Source organism: Notamacropus eugenii, chromosome 1 (genome assembly GCF_028372415.1).
Source record: "Notamacropus eugenii isolate mMacEug1 chromosome 1, mMacEug1.pri_v2, whole genome shotgun sequence".
NCBI lineage: Eukaryota > Metazoa > Chordata > Mammalia > Diprotodontia > Macropodidae > Notamacropus > Notamacropus eugenii.
In genome coordinates, this window is record NC_092872.1 from 134,855,403 (window position 1) to 134,862,170 (window position 6,768).

General features: G+C 37.3%; 1 long non-coding RNA gene across 1 annotated transcript in view; it reads left to right on the forward strand.

Annotated features, from left to right (window-relative positions):
- LOC140524092 (uncharacterized) overlaps positions 1-5,347 on the forward strand; it is a 41,043-nt gene extending 35,696 nt beyond the window's left edge. Inside the window, exons 2-3 of the long non-coding RNA XR_011973565.1 lie at positions 1,931-2,116; positions 4,913-5,347. This is a non-coding gene — a long non-coding RNA (uncharacterized lncRNA). The remainder of the gene's footprint in view (positions 1-1,930; positions 2,117-4,912) is intronic.
- The last annotated feature ends 1,421 nt before the right edge of the window (positions 5,348-6,768 follow it).

Consider the following 6,768-nt stretch of genomic DNA (forward strand, 5'->3'; position numbering starts at 1 on the left):
CAGTCTGTCCTTTTGTGCCCTCTGCTGCTCTAGAATTTGTTGAGTCATTTTTTACAGGTTTTTTGAGGGGTTTCGGGGGAGAGCTCAAAAGGGTCCCTACTTCTACACATAATGTAAAAATCTTGAGGAAAAATCTCAGTTTTTGTCTTTGTTTCCTTAGAACCCACCTCATCAACTTAAGCATATGTCAAGCACCTATACTGGTAAGTTAACTCCCTCTATCAAAGCAGATTAAAGCAAACTACCTAAAACTTAACATCTTAGAGGTCAGAGGGGTTAACTAACTTTCCCAAGCTTACACAATCCTTAGCAGTTAGAAGATGGATCAGAACCCAGGTTTTCCTAATTCTAAGCTCATCTCTTTATCTACTACCCCATGCTGCCTTGCACTTAGTAGGTACTTTTTGCATGTTTGTTGAAAAGAATGAAATAAAATCTTTCAGTAACCCCCACCACAAATAGCACTCAATAGAAAGCACTCAAAAAATGTTTGTTGACTAGTGGATTAATTAATTGCTATGTCTTGGGAAGTCTTCTGTGCAGGCTATTTGTGTGTATATACATATACATACATATACATGTACATATATACACATACATATATATGTACATACATATATACACATATATATGTGTGTGTACATATGTATATATACATATATATATGGAAGACTGGTATTTCACCTTAATTATGGGATATCTAGAGTGAGAGGAAAAAAAGGAAGAAGATATTCATTTATAGGCTGGTTCATTGTAAAGGTTTTTCAAAGAATAGCGCTTACTCTACTATTCAAGTCCTTTTTAGAGTTGAAAATATAGATGGACTGTTATTGGGAGGATTCTGTATATCACTGTTGAAATGTTGGTCCTGAATTTAAATCTTGCTATAAGTATCACAGGTCAAGTTTTTTGCTGTTGTCATACTTATCTAACTATTCCGAGTAAGCCTCTACTTCATTCTCAGGACATAGTATGGCTCAACCCTTCCTTCAGAATCAGTCTTCTGAGTGACACTTCATTTCTGCCTTCATTCACATTATGTCAAGTGTCAAAGATTGTAGCAGACACCAGGGATCACCTGAGGCACCTAGCTTAGCAGGGGTGTGTTTGTTCCCTTAATCTTCATTATTTATACAACACATTTAAGCCTCTTGCTGCATTCTTCACGGATTCTGATTAAACAATTTGTAGAACAAAAGTTGAAATGTTATAGCCCTATCCTAAGAGGTTAAGCCTCTTATCGCTGATGTTACTACCTAATGCTTCCTTGAAATAAGAAAGTTAAATGGTGGAAAGGAACACTGGTAAATAAAATCCAGATGAATAGATCACTTTTAGTTTTAGAGCAGTGTAGTACTAATCAAAATGGCTATTCAAAAACTTCATTATGAACAAACTCATCCCCCTTTTCCTGCCTATGTTATATTCATTCTTTACTAATGAGAAAAGCACCTCTCCCCATCTCCCACCACCACCCCCATTAGCTTCTCAAGGGCTGGGACTTGGTTTTGTCTTTCTTCATAATCTCAGTGCTTAGCACAGTACCTGACACATAGTAGGTGCTTGATAATGTTTATTGACGGACTGACAACCTCAAAGTTAGTAACCCATGCATAACTTTGACTTAACGATATCATTACCAAGAAGCCAAAAAAAAGAGGAAAATAATCCCATATATATGCAAAAGTATTCATAGCATCTTTTCTTTGTAGTGCCAAAAAAACTGGAAAATAAGGAGATATCAGAGAAATGGGCAAATGGCTGGACAAATTAAGATATTATAATCGTATACAATTGAATGTTATTTGTTGTTCAACCTTCAGTTTTGAAGAGACCCCTGACATCATGGGGTGATATCTTGACTTGTGAGTGAGCTGTATTTAAATGAGATAGAGCTGCACAAATTCATTAGCCTTACTGTCTCTTCCAGAGTCATTAAAGTCCAATGGAAAGCAAAAATCAAGACAACCAGCAATGCAATGAAGGATCTTGGTGTCTTCCATGTCTGACCAAGCTCTAAGTGCTCTACAATGCCTGCTTCAGCTACCTTCACGGACATTGGAATAAATTGTTCTCATCTGCCCACTCTGCCAGGGGAAGTCTTCACATACTTGGGGTAAACATCCTCCTAATTCATGGACAGTTCTGAGGCCTATAGGTTACCCTGGTTTATCTCATCTGTCAAGAAAGTTTTACCAGGTTATGGCCACTGGGAATGTGGAGCCACAAGTGAGAGCTGGATGGAGGTGGACCCCAAAGATGGATGAGCAGTCCTGAAAAGACCTCAGCAAACCTTCACACCAGAGGTGCTAGTCCTCCCTGAATATCCCACATACCTCTTATGGTATTTTAACTGAATACTATTATGCTATAAGAAATTATAAATGAGATAGTTTTAGAAGGGAAGACTTGTATGGACTGATTCAGAGTGAAATGAGCAGAACCAGGAGTATGATTTATACAGTTCTGCTATAACCTGATATATGTGTTTCCCAAGAACACTGAGTTAATTAAAATCATGCAATTAAAAATCATGGGGCTTATGAGGAAATAGGGTCAGAGGTACAAGGCTCAAAATTGCCTTCAGTGACACATTTAAAAAAAAGATAAAGGACTAATAAAAAACTAGCACAATTGTATTCATGTTAAATGGTTAAGAAATAATTGAGTAAATAGTGGGTGCTTCTGCAACCTCAGGCTGTCTGAAACCTTAGGTTGCTACTTCTTGTAGCCAGGTTCCCAGGGGTCCTGAACTGGCAAAGTCTCAAGCAGCTTGGGCAACGCACAACTCCTGGCCTGTGGATTGCAACTCTGAGCTCTGTGACTAAATGCCATGGCAGAAGAGGTGGGGGTGGTTAGTAGTAAGGGTCAGCCCTCTTCTTCCCACAGCTTTTATTGTACTAGAAAATTAACAATAAATATGGCACTTTACCAGGATGAGAATTTGCCTTGTTTAACTATATATATTTTCTTGCACGGGGTTTTCTTTTTCTTTTTTTAGTAGGTAGGAGACAGAAGTAGGAGGAAGAAAAACTAAATTCTTGATAATTGAAAAAAAATCACAAGGTTTTTTTTTAAGAGAGACCCTCTGTTGGTGATACAACTTGAAGTTTATAACTTGCTACATGAGATCCATTGTATGTCATTTTCATTGAGGAAAAATAGTTTTTAGCATATTAAGAAATATAGATAACTGAATGTATAGACTAATGTTATAGTTGTCCATTATCTAGACTATAGATAATAGTGTTGTCAAAATATCGGAAGTGTCAAACAAGTTGCCAGCTGGTCGCCACCCCAGTACTTGGCGTTAGATTAAAATGTAATTGGGAAATATTTAACAAAATAAGGAAAAATACAATAGAATATAAATAATATTACATTTAAAAACTAAGTCAACTTGAGGGCCAAAGGGATCCTTACATATGGATTAGAGGCCCTCATTTCTATTTAAGTTTGATGCCATCAATCTAGATGGAGTTCAAACTTTTCAGCCCAGAATTCAAGTCCCTTCACAATCTGGGACAATCTCCCATTCCAGCTTTATCTATAACTAATGTTACATAATACAATCTAATTCAATAAACATTTTAAAAACACATACTAAGTCACAGTAAGACATTGTACTGAGTGTTGAGGCCTTGAAAACAAAATACAAAACAAAATAATTGTTGGCCTTAAAAAGTTCACTTCTATCGATAGGATGCCATGTGTATTCAGATAAATCATACAGAAAACTCTGAGGAGGAAGAAAGAGTGTTAGGCTGAATGGATAGGGAAAGTCTTCATTATGAAGTGGTATTTTTACATCTTATCAAAGTCTCACAATACCCCTGGTCAGACCCACATCTCAGGAGGTTATTGTGACACCTGTGTGGAAAACTGATTGGAGAAGAAAGATGCTGTAAACCAGTGGACCAGTGGCCATTGAAGTAGTCCAGAGAAATGGTGATGAGGTCATAGACTAGACTGGTGACTATTGGTTGAAAAAAACAGAACAGAGTCAAGAAATATTGTGAAGGTAGAACTGACAAGTCTTGGCAACTAATTAAATATGGATGGTGAGTGAGAAGAGTCAAAAATAAACAGGGTGACTGGAAGGATTTTGATACCCTCAGTAGAAATAGGGAAATTTGGAGAATGAAATAGCTAGGGGAATTAAGATAAGGAATTCTGTTTTGGACATGTTTTGAATTTGAGATGCTAACATGTCCAGTTGAAAATGTCAAGCAGGCAGTAGCAATGCTGGAATGTAGGAAAGAATGGCTGGAGAGCTATGTCTATATCTATACATACTATATATACCTTGTGTATATATACATGTATGTGTGTTTCATATCTAAATATTACATGTGTGTTACATAAAAGAATTGCTCACCCATTCTCACCCAAAACACATAAATACATTGATGGAGTTGATTTTATTTTGCACCTGAGGACAATAAGAAATATCATTTTATGGGGCTCTTAGTCAACTAACCTCATATTCATGAGGCTCATAATGGGTATGTTACAGTAAACAGTTAAACAGATAAAACTGCAGTGAATGTTACAATATATGCTGCAGAAGATGAATAAGTGAATACATTTTCTGAAAAGTTTGACTCTGTTTCCCAGAGCAAGTTGACTCTTTACTTTCTTCCATAGAGAAAAGACATCGGGTGTTCCACTGTCATCAACAATGAAGCCTAAGTGATATTCCTGTTGACTTCAGTGTGGAATTGGGAACAAAAGAGAAAGAGCAAAGAAAAAAAATATAAACTAAGATTAAGAAATTGAGTCAAAGATTTTTGTAATTTTATTTGTATATTCAAAAGTCTAAATTCCTTCTTGGTTGTATCTTGGTAGATAGATTTCCAAGTGTTTTATACATCTGTAGTTATTTTAAATGGAATTTCTATTTTTATTGCAGATTTTCCAGAAGTTTTATATATCTTGCGTAGTTTCTTCAATTTGGAAAACTCTAAAAACAACCACAGAATATGAAAACTGCTAAAACTTAGCAAATATGAAATGGCTTGTTACCAACTCGAGAATCATTCTGTGTGTGCAGCCGGATCGTAGACAATAGAGCAAAAGTCAGAATCAGTACCAAGTGATGATGATGATGGTTACATTGACAACGCCAACTAAAATGAACACTTCTGAAAACATAGGAGAGTGGGAAAAGAAGACTGCACTCATCTGAAGCTGTGATTTTCTATTATTTTTTTTGTTTGCTTGTCATTTAAAGTATATAGTTAATTTAATATAACTTTTAAAATTGTCCTGTTTGTCTGTGATTCTGACCTTCTTTCTTCTCTTATCTTCTGTACATTAAAAAAAGTCAGCACCAAATCCAAAGAAAGAATTTTCTTGTTGTTTGGTCATTTCAGTCATGTCTAACTCTTAGTGACTCCATTTTGGGTTTTATTGGCCAAGATAATGGAATGGTTTGCTATTTCCTTCTCCAACTTATTGTACAGATGAGGAAACTGAGGAAAAGAGGGTTAAGTGACTTTCTCAGGGTCACACAGCTAGGATTTGGACTCACAAAGATGAGTCTTCTTGATTTCAAGCCCAGTGCTCTATCCACCGTACCACCTAGCTATACCAAAGGAACGATAAAGATGTTCAGTTTCAACAGCTACAATTACTAAACTACTTGGACAAAGTGTTAGTTAACTCTGGAAAAAAAAAAAAAACCTGAGAACTTCCCCATAGTCCTCTTTTCAGTCATTCTACTACCATCAATGTAGAAAAAGAAGTCATACTGGACTGAAATTCATTTTGTATTTTCCAATATGTTCATCCTGGCCAAAGGATTTATCATCTGCAAGGCCAGTCTACTGATGATGAGCCTTTCTATACTCATATTTTTCTTTTGCAAGGTAATTGGGGTTAAGTGACTTGCCCAGGGTCACACAGCTAGCAAGTAACTGGTATCTGAGGTTGGATTTGAACTCAGGTCCTCCTGACTCCAGGTCTGGTGCTCTGTCCACTGCCTAGCTGCCCCGTGCTTTCTATACTTAGACTGGCCCTTGCATATCATACACAGTTGGCAGAATTTTGATTAGATCATAGATAGATAGGATCACAGATCAGAGGTGGAAGGGAACTTAGAGTTCCTTATAATATCTCTTTTCTAAGTTTCCTTCTCTGCTTTGATTCTGCCATCACCAGTCCAGCCCTTCATCACCTCTCAACAATGTGTGTGCTCATCCTTCATTGCCAAAAAAGACCATGCCATCAGAGAAATAATGACATGACTTGCACTTGACTTTGTTTTTTGAGTGAGGGCTGTGAAGGTCACCAGCCTCACTTCTCCTCCAGAGCCATCTGAATCCAGTGACCATTTGGTCATATTCATCAGGATGACTGGAGATGACCCAGTATGAGGCAACTGGGGTTAAGTGACTTGCCCAAGGTCACCCAGCTAGTGAGTGTCAAGTGTCTGAGGTGAGATTTGAACTCAGGTCCCCCTGACTCCTGCCTTGGTGCTCTATCCACTGCACCAGCTAGCTGCTCCTCACTTCTCAACTAGACTATACTGTAATAGCTTTTGGGTTGGTCTTCCTGTCTTAATTCTCCCCACTCCAGTCTGTCCTTCATAGCAGCTGAAGTGATTTTCCTAAAGAGCAGATCTGGCTGTGTCATTCTCTTCCCCCACTCAATAAATTCCCTACTATCCTCGGGATCAAATATAAAAATTCTCTTTTTGACTTTTAAAGCTCTTTACAATTTGATTTCTTTCTGCTTTTCCAATCTTTTTATACTTTCCTTCCCTCC